This window comes from Microtus pennsylvanicus, chromosome 10, assembly GCF_037038515.1.
Source record: "Microtus pennsylvanicus isolate mMicPen1 chromosome 10, mMicPen1.hap1, whole genome shotgun sequence".
In the NCBI taxonomy this organism is placed as follows: Eukaryota; Metazoa; Chordata; class Mammalia; order Rodentia; family Cricetidae; genus Microtus; species Microtus pennsylvanicus.
The window spans coordinates 60620234-60627960 of NC_134588.1; the positions used below are offsets into that span (position 1 = coordinate 60620234).

Consider the following 7727-nt stretch of genomic DNA (forward strand, 5'->3'; position numbering starts at 1 on the left):
ACCTTACACCCAGTGGGACTGTGTTTGGAGACACAGACTATAAGGAGGCAATAATGTTAGACAAGGTTGTGAGGACAAGGCTTTGACCCGACAAGTCTCCTGAAAAGGCAAAGTAGTGTTCTCTCTCCCCTCTCTTCTTCTCTCTCCTTTCCCCTCTCCCCTATCATTATTTTTTCTCTCATCTGTTTGGTTTTTCCTCTTGCTGTGAGGACACAGCAAGAAGGCAGCAATCTCCAAGACAGGATTAGAGCCCTAACCGGAAAGCCAGACTGTCAGACTTTGGTCTGGACTTTCAGCCTCTAATACTGTGAGAAATACCTTCCTGCTGCCTCCCATCCAGCATACAATCTCTTGTTATAGCATCCTGAGCCCAACCGACCCACCATGGAGTAGGCCAGTGCATCGGATCTCACTGCTGCTCTTAAATCCAGAGCTGAGCGCCCAATTGTTGGTGGACCTTGGACAAATGACTATTTCTTACAGTCCAAGTCACTTCGTCTGTAAAACAAGGCTTTTAAATTTCATTATGCTTGCCTCTCTGGATTGTTCTTTAAATGTGTATAAGGCGTGAAGTCAGTTGTTTCCCAAGTCAGCCACCCTGAGGAATCATCTAGAACTCTTCTAAAACTACTCATGCCTACATCCTTCCTCCATATTCAGTAACGTCTTTTAAATATGTTTACAGCTTCACAGGTAACTCGGAGGTGCAACAAGGTTTGGAAACAAGGGTGTTACTGCAATACTAGGTGCAGAGTAGGCATCTGGCTCTGTTGTTTTTCCCCCTTGCTTTCTCTCCTGTGATGAAGCCTCTGACATCATCTCTGACTAGCCTAGTGGGGTGCTCTGTTGTTTATGTCTGGGTTCAACAGGTTCATTCTAATGGGAACTGATGGTGTGCAAACATAAAGTCTTTGCTTTCATTGAACTGACATGCTCCTGAAGTTTTCGATAGGAACACTACTTTTGAATTTGTTCCTCTATGTTTAGACTGTCCAGTTCCCAAGGATCCACAGTCTTTGCCACTGCCCTGCCTCGAATCAGTAAGCAAACTTGCCTTCAATCTCGCTTCTCTTTTTCCCTTCCCACCCTCCAGTAAACACACTCCTGATGAATACTATTCCAGCTCTGAGTCCCTCAGACCCACAAGAGCTGCCTTCAGAAGGAAGTGGCTGCACCCACCAGCAGGTCTGTCACTTAATAGAGGGACTGCACCTGTCTTCTTTCCCTTGGGGCAATTACCTCTCAGCTGGGCACTCCCAGGGGACATTCTGACTCTCCAATTCCATAATCTAAACATGAGATTACTCACTTGCCTAAACTCTCAGTCCTTGGAGCCTTATCTTCAGCCTTGACAACTAATTAATAACCTCTATTTTCCTGCTAAGGAATTATAAAAAGAGAAATGCTGGTCTTTCAACCTCTAGTTCTCATTATCATCAATTATAGCATCTCCCAATTCAGGACAAGTCCTCTGGCCTGGACGTTACCCTTCTTGACACCAAAGCATTTCCTACCAAATCTGTTTGCTGTTGACTTAAGTTGGATTCTGGGCATAGGTGTGGATTTCTAAATCTCAGCCCTAAGGGCCATGGATGGTGCTATCCTACTTCTAAATGCTTCTAAGATCTGCCCTTCAAGTTCCAAGACATCCTCAGTGCCCACGCTTTCCAGCAGAGCTGCGGGAAAGATATTCCAAAGAGAGACCTGGAATCCTGGCATCTTTGCAAAGACATTCACCGGTCCTCCACTCTTATGTCAAATTGTGACCATGTGTCATATGTTTATTTTGGAAACCTTTATTACATCGACCACTGTACCAGCGACTTTTAGAATATTTATTTTACTTTATGTGTATGGGTGTTTTTCGGCATGTATGCCTGGTGCCCTCAAGGTCTAGAAGAAGGTGTTGGATTCCCAGAACTGGAGTTACTGATAGTTGGGAACCACCATGTGGGTACTGGGATCAGAACCCAGTTCATCTGCAAGAACAATAAACATTCTTAACTGTTGAGCCAGCTCTCCAGTCCTGCCAGTGACTTCGTATTACTGTGTCTTTAAGAATATCTGACTTACGGGGCTGGAGAGATGGCTCAGAGGGTAAGAGCACTTGGTTGCTCTTCCAGAGGTCCCGAGTTCAATTCCCAGCAACCACATGGAGGCTCACAACCATCTGTAATGAGATCTGGTGCCTTCCTTGCCAGCAGTACATTGTATGCTTAATAAATAAATCTTTAAAAAAAAAGAATATCTGACTTGGTAGGTGGATGCAGGTGGCTCTCTAAGTAATTCTTTCTGGTCTCTGCTTGACCATTAGGATCATTTGTACAGATTTCACAAAATACAGATCCCGAGGTTCTGTCCTAAATCATTAGATCAGGGTCCTTTCAAGTAATGTCTGAAGTTTGTAATTAGGGAAAATAAGGCTCTGGATGGTTTTTGGAGTCAGCGAGGGCTGAGAGCTGTTGGCATGGTGATTAAGAGTCTGAATTCTGGGCCCAAATGTGAAATAAATTTTTATAGATGTCATACCTCACCTAGCACCTCACATCTCCGGGGTACTCATAAATCATAATTAAAACGTGCCATTATTGAGCACCTATTATATGTAAGTGATGCACTGGATATGAACACACAGTATTTCATGCTGTTCTCACAAAAGGCAGCTATGCACACCACGTCCACAGAGACTGAGCCTTCCTACAGAGCAGTGCTAATCAACGTTCCTAATACTGTGACCCTTTAACACAGCTCCTCATGTTGCAATGACCCCAGCCATAAAACTATTTTCATTGCTACTTCATAACTGTAATTTTGCTACTGCTATGAACCATAATATAAATATCTGATATGCAGGATGGTCTTAGGTGATCCCTTGTAAAAGGGTCGTTCAGCCCCCAAAGGTGTCAAGACCCACAGGTTGAGAAGCACTGCTATAGAGAAAAGCCTGGGGCCTGGGTCTTATTCCAATGCTTTTCTCTATTTCACACCACACAAACACACACACACACACACACACACACACGAAATGTATGCATCTAAAGTATTGTAGCCGCAGAAAAGAGCAGATTCCCTTTTGCTCCTCTAGTCTCAAATCAAGAGTCATTGTCTCTCTTGGACGTATAAAATGAACGTACAGTCATGTCACAGCAGGCAGAAAGAGCACCAGGTTTAGATAGATGCCTGCCTGACTGCCTGCAACCAGGAAAGTTTAGTTGGCACCAAATAGAAAGCTTCTGATTTTTTTTCCACTGGATAATGCTGTGTAATGATGTGATCTGTTTATTTAAAATGATTTCCCAATTTGCCCAATGATTTAGCAGGCTTTCTTTTATTTCCACCTCAAACAATCAACAAACTTTTGTATTTTATTTTAACCATGTATGCTATTTTGACATTTTATTAATATCAGATTTCAATATGTTGACCAGTGAATAATATAGATTTCAATTAGATCCTTGGGAGGCATGGTCTCACTTCTGGATTCTTGGGATTTTGGTGATGGTGGCTGTTCCTTCAGGCTCTGACTCCAACCTGCTGTAAGACTTAAGAAGCACACTCCTCCATTCAAGGCCTCTTTATTGTCTTCAAAATGTAAATGTAAATTTCTGTCTGTAGGTAAGTCCAATACCTGATGCTTGAGACCATCTGGGGTAAAGCATTTGTGATGGCTCCCACCTGGAACAGCACTGGAAGCCGGGCCAAGAGGGGTACTTGAGGCTTGAGACCACCCGGGGTTACATAGCAAGACCAGGCTTTGTTCTTCAAAGAAGAGAAACAAAAGAGAATATATAAAAATGATGGGCTAAAGCTTCTGATTTTTAAGTTTTAGGCTCTCATTATCTTGTGGCCATATATGGAGCCTCTCACCAGGATGGAGCAAGAAGGATGCAGCCTGTGGAGACTTGGGAGGAAGGACTCGGGGATGTGAGAGAGAGGAAGCAGCTTGGAACCGAGAAGGCAAGAGCTTATGGGAAGACTCTAGTCACTTACTCACCTAGTGCCTTTCACCCCTAGATAGTGTTTCACAATGCAGACTAATTAAAATTGTAATTATTGTCATTATGGACATATATGATCTTGGAGGGGCAGGTGCCATGTTACATACAGGGAAGTCAGAGGACAGTTCCATAGTCAGTTCTCTCCTTCCTTTGTGGTTTTCCAGGATAGAACTCCAGATATTAGGCTTGCTCAAAAAGCACATCACCTACTGAGCCCACGTAAAACACAATCTTAAATTGCCGCAAATAGCATTTCATAATTCACCATAGGCCACACATTACCGATTTGCATAGCAAAGCTGACATTTGAATTTGGATTCCAGAAATACACATAGACTCTCGGGTAGACTAATGCAGACACCTGGCATGTCTAGGAGCGGGCAAAGAGCAGCAGAAAACGCTCCCAGCTCACTAAAAGGGGCTGTTGCAGGAGGGAAGTGACCCTGGGCTGGGCTGCTGTGATCAGCACTGGAGACAAAGGGCTGTCAATCATCAGAGGTCTGTGGGCAAACCAAGAGCGCTCTGGTCCCTGCGAATGAACAGTATGCTCTGAATCTGGCACCCAGTCCTCACAATGATGATCTCTGTGATCTGGGCACCAGAGAGTCTCCTAGCTTCCAGGTATAGATCCTGGGGGTGAAGGGAGTTGACAAGCTATAGTTTAGCTACCTGGCTTCTGTTTCACATGCATACACAAGCAATATAAACATTTATACACTCACAAGCAAACAAAACTATATACAAGCATGCACAAACATGAATACAGACAAACACACAGTCATGTTCAAACATACATATGTGGGCATGCACAAATACAGACAAGCATATTCAAACACACTCACACACTCCAAGCACATGCCCTCACCAGATTCCCCCGTATGTATATGCTACCTCCCTCACCCAGCTCTTTTATCTTGTAAAGGGAGATTCAGCATGGCTTCATTGTTGTCCAAGACTGAAATCAGTTTTCATGTCATGCTTGGTGGTTTCATCAGGTCATCAAGAACCATATGAATGGGAGTTAAAGGGTGAAGGACTTACCTTGAGTGGGTGGCTGTCCTTCAAACCTCTAGAAAGACAGGGGTCCTTACTGCAAAGGACACGTCTCCCTTTTAGTTCATTCCTGGTAGCACCAATGATCCAGAAACTGAGTCTTAACACCTCATTTGTTCAGCAGTGCATCTTCCCTTGAATTGGTAAATGATGCCCAGTGACACAGAGAGACCTTCACGGCAAAGGTTTCGCATCATGTTACCTGTTAAAAGCCTCTTAGTTCATTTTAATTAAAAAAAAATTGTGAGCGCTGTTCACATCATAGAGCCTCCTCGGGTTTAAGAGAGCGGCTTTACAGACTTGACAAGAGATGGGGAGGGAGTGGAGGGGGGACAAAATTGAGGGTGATGCCTAGATTTACCTAACATAGCAGAAGGTGTGTAGTGACTGGGGTAGCATTATTATGAGCAGGACTGTGGTTTTCAGGACCTTCGCTCTCTGAGTGGCTCTGACCTTCCAGACAGACCCCTGGGTCCCTCGCTTCCCTGCCTCCCCAAATGTACGTTCGTCTTTCCTCCCAGCTTCCTAGTAACCTGATGACTCTTGGTATCCAGCCTACCTTCACTGTGCTGCTATGACTCTCACGGTGGCTGCTGTGACTAACAAGAGGCGGTGTGTTTGTTAAGGCATGCTCAAGTTCTTCCCAGACAGCATCTAATTTTTCTCTACACAGCATTCCTCCTTAATCCACAAGGCACACACAGAGAATCCGCTTTTCCCTGGTAGTGAATTGTGAAGACCAGGGCATGTCTGCTTTATTTGTGTTTTTTCTAGACACACAGTCTGCCTTGCCTATTTTAGAGTCTGCACTCCTTACCGGCAGAGACTAATGCACAGTGTGATAATCAAAACAGCAAGTGCAGGGTATGCTGGAAGCCTGTGATCTCGTTACTAACGGGTGAGGTCTCTGCCCTTGATCCCTACACTCCGAACTATCTAACAGGATACACTGCTTTAGGAGGTAGTTAAGATGCTTGTCACTGGAGGAGTGCAAACAGCAAGAAGATGTGCTTCTGGTGTTGCTGGGAGAATTGATGGAGAGGGTAGGATGTAAGAGTAAACCTCACACTTCCAGTCAACTGTAATACTCACTACATGAAAGGGTTGTGGAAGGGTCTGGCTAAAACTGTCCTCTTTGCAGCCCGAAATTTTTTAAGGGTTGCTCTCTCTCTGTCTCTGTCTCTGTCTCTGTTTCTGTCTGTCTGTCTGTCTCTCTCTCTCTCTGTATATATGTATGTGTGTGTCTCTCTCTCTGTCATGATTGTAAATGTGTGTGTATGTATGTATGTCTCTCTCTCTCTCAGTTATGATAGTTTGTGAATGTGTGTATGTGTCTCTCTCTGTGTCATGACTGTTTGTGTGTGTGTGTGTGTGTGTGTGTGTGTGTGTGTGTATGAGTGCAGGCACGCATGTGCCACAGCACATGAGTAGAGGTCAGAGGAAACCTCAGATGCCAGTCCTTACCTTTCGCTCTGAGACAGTCCTCATTCCTCAGTGTACAGGCCAGACTGGCTGGCTGGAGAGCTTCCACGGTTCACCTATGCTGGAATCACAAATGCACTCTCCCACATCTGACTTTATGTGGTTCTGGGATCCAAACTCAGCTCCTCATACTTGTATGGAATCACTTTATCTACTGAGCTGTATCTCTCTAGCACCCAACATTGCATATTTTTTTTTTTTTTTTTTTTTGGTTTTTCGAGACAGGGTTTCTCTGTGGTTTTGTAGCCTGTCCTGGAACTAGCTCTTGTAGACCAGGCTGGTTTCGAACTCACAGAGATCCGCCTGCCTCTGCCTCCCGAGTGCTGGGATTAAAGGCGTGTGCCACCACCGCCCGGCCCCAACATTGCATTTTAAAGGAAACATTTGGTAAATTTAAATTCTGCTAACCGCCCTTGCCCTCAAAGAAAGGAATCTTTGGACATTTGTTCAGTTAGTTTATCTTCCTTTAATACAGCCAAGTCTCAAAGCAAATGCCCTGTTTGCAACTTTGGAGGCAAAACTCTTCCAATAGCGTGGAATCCCTCGGTCAGAAGCTCTGGAGTCAGCAAAGGCGAGGCAGGAGCGTCAGCTTCCCCCTCCTGCTCTGGGCTGATGAGTCCTCCCTCCTCCTTCCTTCTTTCTAAACCTCCTGTGGCACTTTGAAAATCCAGTCCTCAGCATCCTCCTGGGCTCCTTCCCCAAGCATCATTTGGTCTCAGGGAATGCAAACCGTTCTAATGTTAGCCTGAGGAAGCATTTCCCAAAGTGTGATTAGAGGAACACTTGCCTTAATAGGTACTTCTGCTAAAGAGGTCCTTGTGCTCAAATACTGCTGCGTGCATGCTTCCCCTTTGGAAAATTCCAGTGCACAGTAAAATTTCAGCGTAGTGGAAGTTTTGAGCAGCCTTGCACAAAGAGATGTGTTCTGCGTTTTAACCCAGAGTTTCTCAAATATATTTGATCCTACCAGATTTTAAGAACACATAGGTTCATGTGTGTATGTGCCTACACATGTATGTGTGCATGTGTGTGTGTGTGCATGTGTGTGTGTGTGTGTCTGTGTGTGTTTGTGTGTGCATATTCACCTGTGTGAGGGAGTTCATGTACACACATTTGGAGACTAGAGGTCAACCTTGTGCAATGTTCCTCCAAAGACAACCACTTGGTTTTTTTTGAGACAGGGTCTCTCACAGG

General features: G+C 44.6%; 1 long non-coding RNA gene across 1 annotated transcript; it reads right to left on the reverse strand.

The window, feature by feature from the left end:
* Positions 1–3327: 3327 nt before the first annotated feature.
* On the reverse strand, positions 3328–6983 carry LOC142858297 (uncharacterized). The gene is made up of 3 exons (XR_012912000.1): positions 6883–6983; positions 6516–6700; positions 3328–3759 (listed from the first exon to the last, which is right to left on the reverse strand). It is a non-coding gene; the product is annotated as an uncharacterized LOC142858297 (long non-coding RNA).
* Between the last annotated feature and the right edge of the window lie 744 nt (positions 6984–7727).